Source organism: Ciconia boyciana, chromosome 18 (genome assembly GCF_034638445.1).
Source record: "Ciconia boyciana chromosome 18, ASM3463844v1, whole genome shotgun sequence".
NCBI lineage: Eukaryota > Metazoa > Chordata > Aves > Ciconiiformes > Ciconiidae > Ciconia > Ciconia boyciana.
Genome location: NC_132951.1, coordinates 9,886,284 through 9,905,595, shown reverse-complemented (window position 1 = coordinate 9,905,595; position 19,312 = coordinate 9,886,284).

Here is a 19,312-nt window from a genome sequence, read left to right as displayed (position 1 = left end):
CCACTGCATGCCTGCTTACAGATGTGTATTAGCGGTGTGTTTACCTCCAGTTGACAAGTTGATCAGACAGACTGTAAATACACATCCAAATACAAGCACATGCTAATTTGGAATTGTACACTCTCAAATATCTGGGATCGGCAGAAGGGGAAGTCACTTCATGCTCCTTATCCCCGAAGGAGGGAACCTGGCTGAAAAATCATGAGATGGGAAAGCAAAATAAATTCTCACCATCTCACCTAATTACATGAAGACAAATTCCAAGACTTCAGGAAAAGAAACCAAGTTTCCAAAATTTTGGGACTTAAAATGGAATATTGAAAGCTGACAGTGCTGTGAATATCTCTGGTATTTCTTTGTCGCTATGGAGTACTGCACTTAATCTAGATGCCTGACATGGAAACCCTTAAACCGTTATGAATTCTGTTGCTATGGTATACATACATAGGTACACACACTTATATCCTGCAAAGTACTTATTTGTCTGGCAGGCTGGAAAATATAGGACAATGGGGGAATCTTTCTGGGTGAGTCACTACAGGAGCTGCTTAGAACCTTCCAGGGCAGCCTGGGTATTCTTCTGGCTTTTAATGTATTTCAGTAAGGACTGTAGAGTTTGGTGTAATCTTAATAATTCTCTTTCTCTTGGCAGCCTTCCACCTTTGTGAGGTAAAGACTGAGGTTTGCAAGAGCAGTAGGGGAAGAAGGATTAGTAAGTTATTCTCAATAACTCCCTCACCTCCTCCATTTCTTCCCCTTTTGGCTCTCATCATTTCTTTCCCCACCATTCCTCAAAATGCACTTTAATTACTTCATCATTGCCAAACAGAACCACAAAATCCCTGTTGACTAGTCTTCCACAATAAAAAGCAAACACACATGCATATAAATACATACACACACTCTATAATAACCCCTTCAAATCTAGAGCTTACAGTGATTTAAGACATTCTAAATATAGTACAGGCTGTGGCTGAAAACCCCATGAGTTTTATTTTTTTCAATCTAGGAAATAAAGCTTTCATCAGCCTGAAACTCCAGTTCTAATAAAACAAGGGAGTGCCTTTCACTTAATGTTACCTCTAATGCCTCAGGTGCTGAGCAGTAAAGGTTCAGCACAGACACTGATGGGTGAAAACTGTAAAGGAGATCCACAGCTTTCTGAGCAGGAAGGAATGTGAAGGGCTTTTGAGCCCACTGCAGACAGTTCTGCATGAAGATGCTGGTCTATTAACTGTGACAGCAAGGACAAAGACATCCCATTCAGCTGCCCTTGAAAGGCAAGGCACCTCCTCTGGCTAAGGGATGACTAGAGAAAGCATGAGTGAAATAACATTGCTGAACCTACTAGAGCTCAATCGGTCAGTGCTCTAAGAATATATAAGGGCAGAATCTCAAACTAACAGCATATATTATTAAAAACCATATTGAACAGGAGCTCTGATGACCTGGCTCAGGCCAGTTTTAGCCTGATGAATTGCCTTTAGTAGGTCACTGAAGTTTCTTGTACGTTCTGCCTATCCTGTCTAGGCTGTCAGTACATTGTGACCAGGACAGTCTCATTACACTGTTCTCATAATGATTCTAAAAGTGGAGACTACCACATGGGGTTGATAAGACAGCTAAAAAAGTTATAAAAGCATAAATGATTGCGCTGCTCCTCTTCACTACCTCTTACCAACTTTTCTAAGCAAGAGAAAGTGCATCCAACTGATTCATGGATCTATGCTTGGGGAAGAGCTTCTAAGGAATAGAAAGGACCATTAGGCTACTGAAGACCCAGAAGCTATTAACTGAAATTATGAGGATGGGCTGAGTTTAAGGTGACTATCAAAGAAAAATTAGGCTTTCAGCACAAGGACAGTGCAAAAAGTGAATGGCAAGTGATATCTCAACCTTCTGAATTCACCCTGTCACTTAAAACCCATAAAAACCCTACAGTTTTTATGGTTTCTCTGTCTTGCAGTATTGAAGCTGAACCTAAAGGGCCACATACAACCGATCTTCTATGCTAGACAAACATGGGACAAGTGCAGACCTAAAATCCTCCTCTAAAGCAAGACAAAGGAGTTGATATCCCTAATAAGCATCAGCTGAGGTCTAGCAAAGCAATACGTAGAAACAGCAAAGGAGAAATGCACTGATACTTGCTCCCTCAAATGAGAAGTGGAAGTAAGCCTTAGTCAGCAAGTGGCTTCTGCAGTAGCTTTGAGCAGGCTGACATTAAAAACCTAGTCTAAGCACCACCAGTTCCCCAGTAGATCTCTCACCCATGAAGCAATACAGACAAGCTATGCAGCTCACTTGCCTGTAGCTAGCTACTACAATCAACAGGTTTCCATTGCTAGTGCTGGCTTGCAAGCAGGCCAAAATGAAAGCAGGATGTATCCCCCTGCTGCTGAACGTCTTGTCTGCCTGTTCCTTAACCTCACTGATGTAAATTCTGTACTTCCCCCCCTCCCCCCTTCAGTGTTTAATTTCTATTTCAGCCTAATGGCTAGCTTGGATGTGTGTGTTTGCTTTTAATTTGATTTATTACCAAGCTGTGTCTGAAAACACAGAGGGGTGATGGAAATGTTTAAAAACATATTAAAAGCTATTAAAACTCATTGTTTTTGCATGTTACATGGGTTGTTTTCTCCTCTGAAATGAAATTAATGTTCTTTGAACACTGTTCTCCCTCCTGCCTCCCCACCTCTCCTTGCACCATGCCACTGTAATGTGCAGGTGTTATTCTTTGATAGGATGCTACTTGAGATCAGACCATCAGAGTTTGCCTAAAGGAAAAAAAAAAACAAGAAAGCCTACTTTCCCCTGCAAAATACAAGAGTTTTACAGTGCAAAAGTGTAGTTGAAAAAAGGTAATTATTTTTATTCAGTTGGCACTCTTATGCAGCCACTCCCCATTTCTGAGGCTAGACAAGAACAAACTACTTGAGAGCTCCAACTGATAAATATACCTGTATCAGCCCCAGTTAGGGGACACTTGCCCTCAGACTAGTTCTGAGACATCATAGCCAAGAGTGTGCACCTGTGTTGGGCAGGCCAGGGCTCATGGGCAGCTGCACATTTCCTAAAGCACTTCACCTTCTTTCCCCTTCCTTTAAGGTACCTTAGTACCCAAGATGGGGTTGCATAGGAATCTGCTTCATTAAATCATTTTCTGCCCTGTAGCTGTTTATACTTGATGCTACTATTTTTGCATTTGGTTACTGCTGAAGTCCTTCGTCACTGGAAGGCTGAATGTAGCAACCAAATGGACTTCAGGACATGAGAACAGTCCTCTCCACTCTTAAACTAGTCAAAGCATGGGAACTGAAGTCATTGGGGCACTATAATACAGTGAGCACAGATTAGTAGCACAGATAGCAGGAAACAGCATGTCTTTTGGGATGAAATCCAATGTTCCAACTCTGACCACATGCCATTCACATAAGATAAGTGTGCACTATTGGAGAACAGAGCCACACATTACATGAAGGCTTCTTCCATTTCTGGGTGCAGAATTTTTCATTTCTTCTCCTCAGTACAGCAAAAGCTAAAAACTCAAGCCGAACTCATAGCCACAAGAAAAGCAATTACGAAAGACCAGTGACAAGTGGTCCCACTTCTGCTGACTGGCTCTCCTAACTACAGCATCATTTCTTCTCATTTGCGTGGTCTCAGGCTTTTATACATAAATTAAGAAACAGTGACAGAATTTTGACAAATTTCTCATATATGTAATGATCAGAGAAAACCTGCTTAGGAAGAGCAAATCTACAGAATTTTACAAAACAATTTACAGTTTCTTATTCCTTTGTAGGAACAGTAAAGAAAGCTAGAGGTCTATGGTGTTACTCCACTGACTTCAGGAGTAGTTTTTGATTTACAATCAGTGTAGGTGAAGATAAGAAGAAGATAGAAGGAAAAGGTGAAGCTTTGGGCATAATGATAGGGCTGTTGTTATGGCAGATGTGTGCATAGGACAAAGTGCAAACCTAAAGTTTTGCTAGAAGGGTAAAACTGTCCTGTATAGAAGACAGTACTAGCCTCAGGACTAGCCTGATGCTGTTATGCACACTCAGAAAGTAAGGAAAGACCATCACCTTCTTCTGTAGCGTTCTCTTTGTAGCACCATATTTATATTTAAATAATGCAAAAGGAGCAGAAAACACTCCCAAAATACACACTCCACTGTGTACGTAGTGCTACCACTGGAGAGAAGATGAAAGAGCAAGACATTTCAGAGTTATTAGTCATGTAATGCAATGACACTGTTTAAACACTACAGAAGTGAAAGTGCACCAGAAAGAAGCTATTTGACTTACTTTAAAGAGCCTGCTATTCCTAAACAAGGTCCCTTTTCCTCATTTTTTTCACCCCCAAAGGAAAAAACAAAACCCACAATAAACCCAGGGTAGTTTCCAAGATGTGCACTCTGAGCGAACAACTGGCTGTGAACACATGAGGGTACTGGGAAATTATCATAATGATTTGGTTCTTATTGTATTGAGTACTCAGTAGCAGGCAGGAACAGTTTGCATCTACTATGCATCAGTGTATGCAGCATAGACAGATATCTGCACTGAACTGAAATGGTGAATTCCGCAAGAGACTAGTTTCTCAGAGGCCTGGCTCTCAAGAAATCCTTTACTGGGTGTCATTGTTGATGCCAAATACTGGTTTGTTCCAAACAAGTGAACTGAAGCTCCATCCCCAAGAGCTCTTCTTAGGACAAGCTGTCTGGGTCTGAAAAGATGGCAAAGCAGGGAAAAAGGCATCTCAGTGTTAAATGCTACCGGAGTCAGAGCAAGTAACATTAGGGAACTGGTGGTGGAAAGTTTCTGGAACTAACCTACACAGGGCTTTCCAACAGATAGAATCAACAAACCCATGCCTATCCTATTCCCCACTCTCATATACTCCCATCCACAATTCTAACCTGAATTATTGAAACTTCTTTAAGGCAAATTTGCATCCAGCTATTCTATGCACACACACAAAATCTAGTCTTACATTTCCTAGATTCATTAAATTTGGAAATGTTTCCCATAGCTTAGACTGGTGTACTAGGCCTAACTTCAGCCCATATAGCCTGACAGACAGTGCAGGGCACACTGATCTACATTTAAAAAGTAGAGTTGCAGCAAGAAAGGAAAGTGAGAGGAATGGAGAGAGGAGCTATGTCAAACAAAATAATGCAAATGAATTATCACCCAACGATCATGCAAGTGCGATCACTTCACAGCAACACATGAGTATAGTCCAGTGATTATTACAACTTATAGGAGCTCAAAAAAAAGAAGGCATACCCAGGCGACTTGTTAGGGTACTGTGAGATTTACTGAGCAGCCTGATGCAGGAAAAGTGCAAAGCAGGTCAACTCGTCATCACTACAAGGCCACTTAGTCTCTTCTATGCCTTTGCAGTGCTCTTTCAGCACTTTCTTACAATATTTTTACTAACTAGATCTCCTTTCTGCTTCAGCAGCATACATTGTTAGTAATAAACACCTATTGTCTTTGTAGATCATCATTTCTCCGGTGCAAGCACATTGCTTAATTTGTATAACTTGAATATTCACCTCCTCAGCAAAACCACCAAGGCCAAAGCACCTCTTCCTTTATGCACACAACCAGTTACTATGAAGCAGAATACAGTATTGAAAGGCAAATTCTTGCATAACACTAGTGGTTCCATAAAAAGTTCACAGTTTAAAGTACTATTGCTAAAACATAGTCATGAAAGTAAATTGTAAAACACTTGGGAACAAGAGACTCAATGCAACAATAACCCACTATGTAAAACCAGTAACAAGTAAGTGGAAAGTAACAAAAGAGTACATTAAGACAACTATTTAGCCATGTCCCTTTAAATCACTACATGATACAGCTTGAATACAGACCAAGTTCTCTGTTCCCCTGTTGTTAGGGCGGTAGCTGTTTAGCAGCTGTAGATATTTTTCCACAACAATTCAGAATACTAGGAAAGATCCAAGCTCTTCGGAACAAATTCTTCACCTATTCCACTCAATTTTGCAAAGAAATATATCACAGATGCATTCTTGCCATACCCTGTCCCTCCCAAGCCCCGACATGCACCAAACACTAAGACTCATGAACTGAATCCAAAAGCGGAATTCTTCCTCAGATCCTCCCTTTGAAATAAACCTGTTCTCTAATAGAATTGACTCTGCACTGCGGTCCTTCTAATTACTGAATGCCAGTACCTTTATGAAGAAAAGCTACCAGGTGTTAAATGGCTTTTAATCTACTACAAGGCAAAAAGCTTATTAAGAACTGACAGCTAAATATTAAGCCAGAAAAAGAAGAGTTTAAAAGAAGGCACAATTTCCTAGCAGAGATGGTGAATAAACTTCGGAACACCACATCCAAACAAGTGGCAGGATCACTCAATACTCCACAAGGTGAGGTCAGCATCTCTCCCTCAATATATAGAGATTAGGTGCCTTCAGAAGAAATGCTTCAACAAAAGAAGTTATGAGGTTCCATACAGGAGTAACAGGGAAACGTATAGCCTGCAACATGTACCATCTCTGTCTGACCTCTTTCAAGAGCTCCCTGTAACTTAAGCTGTGTGAAGTCTTTCTTCTGCCATCCTTTCAAGCTCAGACATTTGCCTCTGGAAAGAAAAGCCTTGACAAGAACAGTGTAGAGTCAGTCAGTGTAGTCTCATAGTTTTGCTAAGTTGAACAAACATGAGTCTGGCCAAACCAAAGAACTATTCCTTGGTGCTCAGTGGCAATTACGGTTTTCCTGGGGATTTGGTCAGCTTTGGAAGGCCAGACTATGCATTAGTCGACCTCCTCAGGCTTTGCTAGCCAATTTATGCTTCCTTAATCATCACTGTATTCTCCATGGGCAGCTCCCAAAGCCACCCAGTTGTCTGACGCCATTTCTCATGCCAGCCATGATTTAATGATAGCCTTCTCACTGGCATTTCCATTTCAACAGCGATCAGCACTTCTCGTATTTGCCTTGCTGACCAGGCTTCCAGCTGTGCAGTTCTGTACACACTCTGCACATTAGTCTGGTTCAGAAGTCCATACCCACATATCATTTCCAGCATAACCACAACTGGCAAGCATGTTTCCAGTGAAATCAGAAGGACAGGAAAGAAGTTCACCACTCAGCTTCAAAGCTGAAGAGTAGCAATAAAGCTGAATTACAATAGTACAGTTTGTTCATTTATGTAGCATTCTTTTGTCCAGCCTCCTAAAACCCCATAATGAAAAAAAGAGAACATTTCCTTTGGCCAAATTTAGATGTTATATAGACATGGCTGCCTAAACATGACTTCAGATGTTAAAATTATCTTGAGTTGTTCTGAGGGAGCATCCTAGGGTAGCAAAGAAACACTAGCTGTAGCCCTCCGAGCTGCATAGCACTGGGGAACACAACACAGCTCTGGTACATCAGAAAGTTGATGGAGTTTTATTGTCACCAGTTCTAGAGCCCCACACAAGGTACCTAAACTAACGATCTGTGCATACACTTCACTGCATGACAAACACCTATGACCATCCGCACAGGTCTTGTAAGTTCTGCTCACTCTGAGATAACCAGAATAAAAAGTGACACCTAGCCATACCTCTTGTAGCTTTGTTAATCCAGAATTTGTCACCATTTACAAAAGGCAGAACTTGTCAATACAAGTCAAGTTACCTCCATGTTCAATCTGCTTCAGAACAGGAGCTGCCACATTTGAACCCTGAGTAGCCAGACTGCCCCAGTGACAGTTGTTCTATGTGTATTTTTAAATTAGTTAGCAGTTATTATTCACCTACTTGATTACTTTTTTCCTTCCTTTTGTCCCTTATCACTTTCAGCCCATAGACAAGATGTTGCTTCTTCATTCACTCAAGGTGGGCAACGGGACTTGTTTTCTCTTAAAACTACATGGCTTTTCCTTTTCAGAATAGCACACGGACACTTGTGCTGTACCTGCTCCCAGAATAAACAAAATTCCAGATTTCTGCTTAGAGACAAGGGCTACCCTCTGTGGCCTAAACATATATTGCAGAATGAAGCACAGCTGCAGAGACAACTTCTTCAAGCTTGCTTGAAACACGTAATCTCAGATTCTTACATCAATGATGCCTGCACAAGGTAAAAGCAGTTAGTGTGCTCTCTTGCAAGAAAGTTACCTTGGACAGAGCTTCACAGCCCAGCTGATTCCAGTACCTAGAACCTTCTACTTTAGACCATGCTGTAGGTATACCTTTTATTATTGGTAGTTGCAAAGACCTCCTTTAGCTCAGGGGAGACATTATCATAGAATAGAATCATAGAATATCTCAAGTTGGAAGGCACCCATAAGGATCATCAAGTCCAACTCCCTGCTCCTCACAGAACTATCTAAAACTAAACCATATGACTAAGAGCATCATCCAGATGTTCTTGAACTCTGACAAGCTTAGTACTGCTGGCACATGGAAGAAATCTCAGATTTGGTTTTAGATTTTAAGAACAACCCTTTTTCTTACTGCAGCTGACAAGACAGATTTTTCTTCAAAAATTATAGTCAAGTGTTTCAGGCCCAGAGCACAGCAGAAACGTGCATGGATGTAACAGTACCACAGAAGTTCTTATTTCAAGAGCAGATATCCCCAGAATCTGTCAGAAACTTTGGACAAGTCTTTCAAGTATGGGTGACTGAACCTCCAAGTCCTACTGCCAGTGAAACTGACTGGAGCTATTCCCCCTTCAAACTATACACCTTTAGGCAGGATGGAAACAGCAATTGACTCCAATTCAGAAAAATAGTGTTCGGCCATCCAAAGATCTAAGATGGATTTGAAAGTTTCCCCTGTTCAGCGCAGAGGCAGCTATTTGAGAAGTCAAATCATGAAGGCAAAGACAAAATTCAGTTCTCATCTGAAGCTGAAAGTGTCTTTTAGCTCCTACAGAGCCTACTGTTTAAAATGCCTACTTAGAAAAAGCGCCTCTAAGCAACAGAGATCTGATTCATCTCCTGTTAAAGTAAAATGAACTTCTGCGCCCAGTTTACATTGGATTGGACCCCAACCTGGATAACCAAGTGGCCCAAACCTACACTTACAGAATGAGCAGGTACAGGCTCAAGCTACATGGGTATAGTCTGTAAGAGAGTTAAGAGTGCCATGTACGTTGCATCAACAGATCAATGGCAATTTTAAAACCTTTCTTTTTTTTAAGGAGCAGATTTTTTACTCCCAGATGTATTAAGCTAAATTAGAGCTAATGCACAGATTTGTAAGAGAGCAGGGCTGAAGAATAGCTCTATATATGGAAAGCTCCTGTAATGCAGATAAGTAATTTTTCCAAAATGAGAGGGTGACTAGGCAGACAGCAAGAATTTTGGCAGAGAAGAGATCTTTTGTGAAAGGGCAGTCATTTATCTCTATTCTCCTTCTACAACTCCAGGACAAGCAACAATCACTAAGATTTATAACTGGCCATAAATATGCTTAGTACCATTACACTCTTAAAGCAGCCCAGAAGGAACCACACCATACACTAAGGATTTGGGACTTCTCAAAGCAAGCTTAGAAATCCACACAAAAAAAGGCCCCTGCGTGCACCTGTTCAGACACACCTGAAAATTGCTTATATTAACCTGCTACCTCTGTGATAACATTAAGTTACCAACAGCTTTGTTTCAAAGCTTTTTGGAAGGGCTCTCTTCCCCCCATCACTTTGAGCTTTCCTCCTTGGATAACAGCCAAGGTTTCAAGGACAGCACTGGTGAAACAGTAACTCAAGTGAAAACAAATTGGAACTGAACAAAGGCACCCTCACATACTGCCTTCCCCATTGGAGCCAAGGTTTCTTATTTCCTTAGTGACTTCCAATTTATGAAGCTTCCACTATATTAACTAGAACAACATTTCTTTCAACAGTACCCAACTACTTCTGCCAGCTTTGGCCATGTGAGCTCATCCAAGCCTTGCCTTACAGCTCACCCACTGACCAGTTTAATCTCTGGCCCACACTGATTTTTATCATCCCAACTTTTATATTTCTCTGACTTCAGGGTTATGCAACTCCCAGGTTCTGCTCCCATTTCAGGACTTCTATGTTTCATGTCCAGCTGTCCACTGGCCAGCAAACCCCATATCAGCAAACACACACGGCCATTCTCTCTTCTCCTAAGAAATAATATTGGAAGGCACAAAGGGTGGATGACACTGCAAGGTGACTGAGAGCCCCACTGTACCTGCTCAGAGAATTAGGCTATGGGTTCCCAGTCCTTTGGAAAGCCCAAACAGAGAGAAGCAGCCAGCACCCAGCCCACGTGGTAGAAAGTGATACATCAAGGTGATGTAGGAAATTCTCTCCTTCAGTAATGCTGGCTGTTCAGCACAGATTCTGCCCTTCAGGAAAGCATGCCTAGCTGCCAGTGGCATGAGAGTTCAGCAACATTTTGCAGGACCAGGCTTAAGGCTCAAAGACTTGACAGTTTCCACCAGAAGAATGTATTCTTCCAGAGGACTGAAAGAAGTAGGAAGAATATGTCCCTTATTAGACCAGTCCAGTGTGCATGCAGAGGAAAGACTGGAGTCTGACATGTGACTAGCTTCACACTTCCAGGAACCTCTAGGAAAAGGGTAAAAGCAGACAGAAGAGCAGTGATTACAGTTCAGTGCAGAGGTAAGCAATCCTTGGCACTAGTCTCAAGTTTAGTATCAGAATTTTTGCATGGGCTTGGGGGCACAGTTAGCTATAAGGCTTTTTAAAATAAACTTGACTTTGGACTCCAGACACATTCGCTACTTCTGATTTCATTTATGGTAATTGCAGCAGGGAAATATCAGGGAGAGCATGGATAACCACCCTTTCAATGAAGATGTGCAACTGTAAAGTACCCAACAGCAGCTGACCTACCCACAATGGTTTAAGGTGAAAGAGCGAGATGCCAATAAGAGTAAAACCAATTGGTTGTCTTCAGAGTAAATGGGGAGGACAACCTCTAGCTTTCTAATTTACAATAGTTATTGACACTGGATCAACTTTTGTACATCCTGAAAAAGTGGCCTACAGGGCAGGAGTTCAGGATTCATTAAGGCCTTGCCCAGTGGATGCTAAATCACACTTCTAAACTACAAAAGTAAGAGACCCTTGCAGTTATTGACAAGCCTTTGGAAAGAACTGTTTAATTGCAATATGCTTAGGGTACTGGTCAAGTTTTTTATGCTTATACTCTGAATGGTCAGCCAACCTAGTCCAGACTCAAAAGGCAGGTAATTTGTGTCTTTCATCTGTCATCACGTGAGTGCAAAGACATCGTTAGGAAAGAGCTGGGCTACAGGATACGTCTATTGATTTAAATGTGCAGGTGCCCTCAGGGGTCATTCTGCAATTATATCACAAGGTATGCACTCCAGGCTTGTCTTAAACCAGTTCTCTCAGAAAATTCACTTCTCCTAATGAGTCCTTAAGAAATTTTCCAAGTAAACTGCTCAGCCCATAGCTCGTCAGCTTTCAGGCATGCTGTTCATCTGAAGTAAGTGTTCCTGGCTCTCTAGTTATTATTACGCAATCCTTTTGTGGCAGCCAACTGGCTACAGGAAAAAGCACTATAGCCTGGATCCCAGGACTGAGGTTTCAGAGATGCTCAGCACTTACAGCTATTCTTGTAGTTGGGAAAAATTGAAGGAGGGACAAAGACAAAAGGGAGAAGAATAAGTCTGGATCTGTAAACACTCATAATTAGTGATGGATTTAAACTATGAAACAACTCCGAAGAGAAAGATACAACTTAAAATCCTACTACTATTATCTGAGTATTCAGTATCACTCAGTGGATTAGTACTCTAGCATATATATGCATGACAAAATATCAAAGGGTTTCTTCATGTATGGGTACCTATTTAAGATGTCATTAAAAAACAGCATTTCCGTCTACAACAATAGTAGCTCTGTGCTTTTCTCACTGAGAAAGTGTTATTGGTGCTCTGCTAAGAGCCTCCTCAGGATTGCTTTTAGAAAATGAAATCCAGTAACTTTAGTTTAGTCACTAATTCCGTTGTCCTAGAAAGAAGTAGTGCTACTAGTGAATTACTACTTCTATCTGGGGATTTGTTTAGAGCAATTTTCTGTTAAAACACAAGTTGTATAACATAGAAACATGCCACTTCCACTGAAGTACCACTTAAGTCCTCTAATAATATCGTGACAGGGTTTTGTGTACACAGAAAACAGACAAATAAATCCAGGAGTTGCAAGTAAAGAATTCAGAGCAGTTCAGCTTACTGAAGTGCAGACTACAGCACTCCCCAAAATCTAGCAGACCTATGAGTCTATCCCTATTAGTGTTGGGCTCAGTTGCTTGCTGGTGCAGTCCAGCTGTCTCACTTGCAGGGAGAACTTAGGTGTAGATAAATCAGGTTAATTCCTAAGTGAAGAGATACTCTGCAAATGTACACAGTGGTCACACAGCAAAATATAAAGCACTGAACCTGGGACTGCTGGGAGTGCGAGAGCTCTATTATGCAGGAAGAACAAGGAGTTGCCTAGGGCAGCCAAATGCTTCAGAGTGCTTTATTGTGTGACTGCCTAGAGTGACAGGAGGGACATTTTCCAGACTGCCAAAGGAAGAAACCTCAGGGCCAAGCAGGGGCAGGGGAACAACCCACAACCTATTTTCTATCTTTAGCCTCCATCCCACTTTGAGAAGTTTTACTCATGAAATGGTAGATTCTATCATCTTACCTAGCTGGTCTCAGCATGTTCCTGCAGAATTAAATAGTGGCCATGAAGGAGAAGTTGGGACTTTAAGTGGCATGACTTTCTCCAGCTGTGAAATCAGAACTCTAGATGAAAAACAAACAGTCTTTAGTCACCCACCATCTCTTCAGATCACATTTTCCAGCTAACATGCAGTCATCTGACTGGAACTACATCTGGAAGCATATATAATCCTAAGAAAACATCAGAGCAGCTCATTCAGTGAAGCAGAAAAACCCAATCCAAGCTTCTGTTACAGGACACTTCTTGGATCTGGGGGGAAATGGAGAACTGAGGTAGATCTAATGCTGAAATTTTGTTTTAGTATAGTTTAATTGACACCCTCACTATGACATCCTGAAAGCTTCTTAGTATTCTATTGCCAATTCTTCACACCAAAACCCTCTCACACAGCTTCAGTTTGTGCAGGACTAGACAATGCCCTGGTCTGAAATAAGGGCTATACGGATATACTTCCATACAGGAAGTGACAGGAAAGTTACGGCTAACAAATGCAGTCTTTAGTTATCAGTAAAATCAAATCTAATGTGTGCTTCACCTACAGCCTGCTACTTCGAGGGTTAAGTGTCACAACCTTATATAAGGTGAACCACAATGCATCTGTCAAGCGGGTAGTTTGTATGGATACTTTCCCCCCACATTTTGAAATTCTTCAAGACAAGGGCTGTCTCCTGTTAGGCATATGACAGTGCTTACCTCAACAGGGCTCTGAGCTTGACCCTGGCTCCAAGGCGTCACTGTGACCAGCATGTCAAGTAAAATTTGAACAGTGTAGGCCAGGAGGCTGAATGAGAAGGCAGTGAGCGCTGCACACATGCTCCATGATGGGCTGCTGTACTTGGTAAGGTATGATAGATCATGATGTTAGTGTCATCATTGCTTTACTGGATTATAACCTGGCCAACATGACATTCTCTATCAAAGAAAAGAGTACCTCTATTGGGGACAGCAGGTAGGATTTCCCTGTTAGTTATCAGCTGTGGACAATTATCTAGAGAAGCCTTTTGGATTCTCTGCTAGTACCTGGGACTCAGACACAATACCATTACCACATCACTGCAGAGCACAAGGATGCCTTATGTTTACTAGTCAGAAATAAAGGAAACTGGCACCTTGAACTGAAGAAGTCTGTCCAAGAGCTTTCTTCCTTTGTCACATAGGACACAGATTCCATCTGTAAGTATATTTACAAAATACAGCAGCACAAGCCAAATGCATTCTCAGCCGACAGCTAGAATTGTCTTAAGAACAAGTTCATTGGGTTTTCAGGTTTGTCTCATTTGGTCATTTTTAAACACCATCTACCTTACCTGACACATGACACTGCCAGTAAAAACTCGAGTCCCTATGATGTTTGCTTCAGTAACTGAACCCTGACCATTCAAAGTGGCTAATTTTATTTGTAGCGTGGAGATACAGGTCAACTACTTTCTAGCTAGCACAGCTCTTTCAATATTTCAGGCAACTCCATTGTGCACCATTGATACCTCAATTCTTCCAAAGCATAACAGGTCTCCCAACAAGCCTTATGTAGTTGTACTGGTGCCCATAATTTGGGCACGGAAAGGAGCAGAAGGCAGGATTAATCCATGGAATTTACTTAGAATAGTCCATTCTGTTAGGAGTGTCATATCCTGAGGACTCTTCAACAGCCAAATTTCTTCCTAGTGATACAGGTTTGGTTGTATGGGTCTGCCTTTCTCTTTCAAGCAGATTAGGTGAATTAAGATTTAGTACATTGTGCTGGTCCCTCAATTTTAGATACTTCTATTAATAACTTTATTTACTCTTCATTTTGAATAAGTCTTCAACCTCAAATACTACCAGTGACATTAACAGCCTTCCTATGTTACTTCCCCCATGAGTGACAGAGTATAAAGTCTGCAAGAAAGTGAACTTTCAATTTTGGTCACCCACACCTTTGAGAAGTAAAGGATTAATTATAACATTTTCTTCTTCTAAATAGAGGGGAGGGAAGAATTATCCTAAATTTAGATATTTTGCTCTGTAGGAACTCAACTAGATGGATACTTTAAGTGTCAATTCATAAGCCAATACAAGTTATAGACAAATAGTTCAAAGCCTCACAAATTGAGAGGATACTCAGGTGTCCACAGTTTCTTGCAAAGCATCATCATGAAAGATTACACTCTGCTGAAAGTGCAATGAACTGAAAAACTGGCTGCAGCCGTATGGCAGAGTATAGCTACTTCTTGATACAAATTAACACAGCTTGGTGGATCAGGACAAGGACACAGGAGAACAGTATGAACGGAGAGAGAAGCAGCTGACTGGACAAGGCCTCCATCATGGTCAAACAATGCTGTTGCACCAGTGAAAAAAAGTTGGTCAGAAAATGAAAGCCATGAAAGTCGTTCTTTTGGGGACTGACATTTACTTATGTAATTCTATAAAAGTTAATTTCAGGAAGTTTCACTTCCATTTTTACCTCTTAAAAATTTTTTTCTACTTCTGTATGTCCTCTCGCCTCCTACCTTCTGTTTGCTTTCCCTCATATGTCCCACATTTTCTTCTCTGCTAGTAAAATAAACAAGAAAAGACAGAGTAGCTTGCAAGTTTGCCAAGCTTTCCAACACTCAAGTTTCATGACAGTGTAAAATGAAAGAGAATCTTTTGAAAAAGATTAAAAGATTAAAAATCCTTAGAGAAGGCCTTTCCCAAGTCCAGGATCAGCAGTCCTTATTGTGCCAAGCAAGGTAAAAAGAGGCACACAGCAGGCACTTCCTTCAGCTACCCATATTATTGGCTCTGTGTCCAAAGAAGAGGATGCGACTTTTCCTTACACATACAAGAAGCCTGCTAGGGCAGAAAACTGAGCCAGACTGCATACGTGGAAAAAATCAGACCTTGGAGAAGGTGACTAGTAGGGTTATGCTTAAGAAGGAAATAAAGAACGAGATGTATGAACTCCTGTTCTGCTGTGCTTCATGAGCAGCAGCTACGTGCTGCTTCCATCCCTCAGGACGGACTGTACCGTGCTCTTCTCCACGCCACTCAGTATGTTATACCCAAGGTTGCACAAGTATCCTGGAGACTTCGAGTGCATTGCTGGAGGGAGGAAGGGGGAGGGTAAGATGACTTATGAATAGAGCTATTCACCATATCCCATGGTGGGCATTCTTTTCAGCTTGAAACAGCAGCCAGGCTCTCCAACACTAACCACAGATGGAGGCTCTGCCAAAAGAGATGCTGAGAAAGGGGAAAAAAACCTCCTGGTTGATTTGTATTTAATCAAAGTAAGCTACTGCCAAGACTCACACCATATAGGGACTTAAGATGCCTCGATGTTCTGAATAGCAGACTTTGCTTTTGATAACTAGACCTGGATTATTTTTTTCCATGCAAAAAGAAAAGCAGCCCAGGCCAACCAGAACCATTTGTAGATTAATGCCAAGCTGTGGGAGTAGCTGTGGACAATTCTATTTTTTCTTCAAAATGTCAATCTGTTCTACTGTTTTTGAGAGCTGAAGCCAAACAAGGCAGTACACCAAGGTCAGGTTGCCTAAAATTTAAAAGGCAATAATCCCTGAAGTATTTCTTAAAAGCCTGAGATGTTTATCAAGAACAGTTTGATCCCAAAGATTTTCCTTTTACTTCAGGAGTAAGCCATAAAAAAGTTAAGTGATTTGTACAATTCAAACACTTCACCAAGGCATCAAGAGCCAGGAAAGCAGATTTGCCTAAGCACTCATCTCCTTTACTTCTTTCATATCTGAGCAACATTCCTAAGAGACATCTTCCTTCTCTTGAGTGGTCTCCTCAGAAATTCTACATTTCTTACAAGTCAGATGCTTTTGAAAGTTCAAGACCTGAAAGTTCAGCTGCTAGTGTCATGCTAACAACTGTGCTACTATGGACAAAATCTCAGATGGACTTTATCAAGACCTTTGCGGACTGCAAGACATCTTCTGCCTTGTGTAGGCTATACTACCACAAGAATGAAATCTATAAGTCATTCCCCTAAAATAATGGATTAATTAAGCTATTTCAAGGGGATAAACAAACAGTGCCAAAATGCCAAATACTGTTTCCTGCACAGCTCATATGTAAAAGCCTACTGCAGAGCTGGAAGTTACTGCCACAGCCAGTGGGCATCTCAAATGTAGCTTGCATAGAAAGATCTTGCCCTAGAGTACTATAATTATATTTTGCAAAGTTCAGACTTCTAAAAATTCAGACAAATTTTCATTTGAAGCACCTGTTTAGCTGAGGTTAGCATAAGTGATTGGAGTGTAATCTAACCAGTTTAACTCCTATTGCCTATTTACTGTGTTGCATTATAGCAAGTTCTTGCCTGAAGCAAGCAAATCATATGTGTTGGCAATAAACAAGGATCCATGCCTAATAATTGAGATACGTCCTGCCTGCACATCAGAGTGGTCCATATAAGAGTGTCTCAAGTTTCTTTTCAGAAAATCATCCAGAGGCTCTTTTTGAGCATTCAGTACATACTTTATAGCATTCAGAATAATGTTGGAAAGTCTAGCCATTTGTGGGTCTATAACAAGCTGAGCAATTTAGAGAAACCTAGTCCTTTGGTGCCAAGCCTTTTTAAGGACCTCAGCTTAACAGTGAGGTTCTTGAGAAGATTTTAAAGAGCTTGAGAGCAGATGTCAACACTAGAGACAACAAACTGGTGCACCTTTAGCAACTCCATGATTTCTAGCTGTATTGTCCCCACTTCACTTCTGATCATGATTCAACAGGAAAACACAGAACCAGAGCTCCAGACAAGCAACTTCAATTTCAGCTATATTTTTGCATTAATAAGGAACTTAGGCTTGGAAACCAGAAGCATGTACTTAAGAAACAGAAATCCCATGCTATAGCCCCTACCAAATGCCATCAGGAGCCAGGGATATACCATTTGAAGGAAATGGCAAAGATCTACAGGAGTGGAAGATGCACAGTTTCCATCCCTAGATGGGGGATTTATTCTAATACAGGCTTCTGGCAAGGAACTAGAGACCCTATCAAACTTGCCCCTTCAGAGAAAAAAGCCTTAAGGGAAAACGCCTCAAGGAGGTTTAACAGTCGGGATAGTGGGGTATAGGAAATTAAGACACGTGCTCCTACTCTGGAAGTTTGTCTGATGGCAACCAGCATCCAGCACAGAAGCTAGAGGTCATTCTGCAACTGGGATCTGAGAACTCCATGCACTGAATTGATGCCTCTGCTTCTGTGCTCCAGGGCAGGCAGCTTTAATTAGCACAGCCCAGATGTACACTGGCCTCCGATTAAATGGTTCATGACCCAGAACACAAACATCTTTAACAAAGTACTAATTCCACTTCAAAAGGCAAGCCCTTTAATGAATTTATACAAGCCTTGAGGCTAGAATTACCATCCAAATATTACTGGTCTTAAAAAGGAGGAAGTAAAGAATGGAGGAGGTAGAAGTATGGATAAATTATAGCCAGGAGCACTGGCACGAGACATACGCATTACCTGGCCTGGTGGCTGGGACAGTGAAGCAACTGGCAAAGTAACACAGAACTGCTATAAAACCTTGTTGCAGCTTCACAAGAAGTGCAACATTGCAGTACTTCAGGCAGATTGTCGCCTTCAAAAACAAGAGTGACGCTTTAGAATGGTTTAAGACAAACAATAATGCAGCTGAGAAAATGCCTTCACTGGGCCTTTTAGCTCCCCAGCTGAAAGGCACAGCAAATTTGCAGGTGAAGTTCAGAGAGGAAGAGCCCAAGGCAGCATACCTTACCAAGCTTATTAGCTTGGGCTCCATCCTACAACTCCTTGCCCTTTTCGCCATCAAGGTCAGATGAGCAGAGACATCTAGCTGGGAGGCAGTCAGGTCAACAACAGTTTACCACTGACGGGAACAGAGTAGAAACACAGGGGAGAACCTAGATGTCCTCTCTTCCCTACTCTGCCACTGACCTTATCATATCACTGACCTTATGACCTTATAAGACAAATACTTATCTTGTTCTAGCTCAGTATATTAACTCCTATAAATACTTAAATCCAACTAATGGAAGAGACCTCCAGCATCATTTTAAATAATATCCCTCATATCCCTGGTGGCTGTTGGCCAACAACATGGCTCTGTCTTCATCCTCAGCAAGCCAGCTTCCTTCCAGCCATGCCTGTGCTCCAAGCCAGCCAAACCAGCTCTGATCCCAAAGCCATGCAACTACAGTAGTGCAGTACTACACCTGAGATAGCAAACTAACAAACTCTGCCTCAGGCACAGGCAGAGGAATCAGCAAGTCCTAACACACCAGGCAGGCAGAATAGGCAAGATGCTTCATGAAGATGATGAAAAGTAAGAACAATCTGTTATCCTGAGAACAGCAAGACCACTGCAGGGGGAGTGAAGGACTACATAAAAGCAGGCATTGTCAAATGACTCCTGGGTCTACTGAGTAATTTTAACATCAACCTTCTTGGATATTTGAGCATGCCCTTAGTATCCTAGGTAGATGGCAGTTTTAGAGCCCATCTGTCCATAAAAACATTTCTTACCAATACTGCTTAGGCCTGTTTGCCTTGTAAGGTAAAGGAAAGCAGAAGAAAACAGTTGTTAAATGGAACAGATT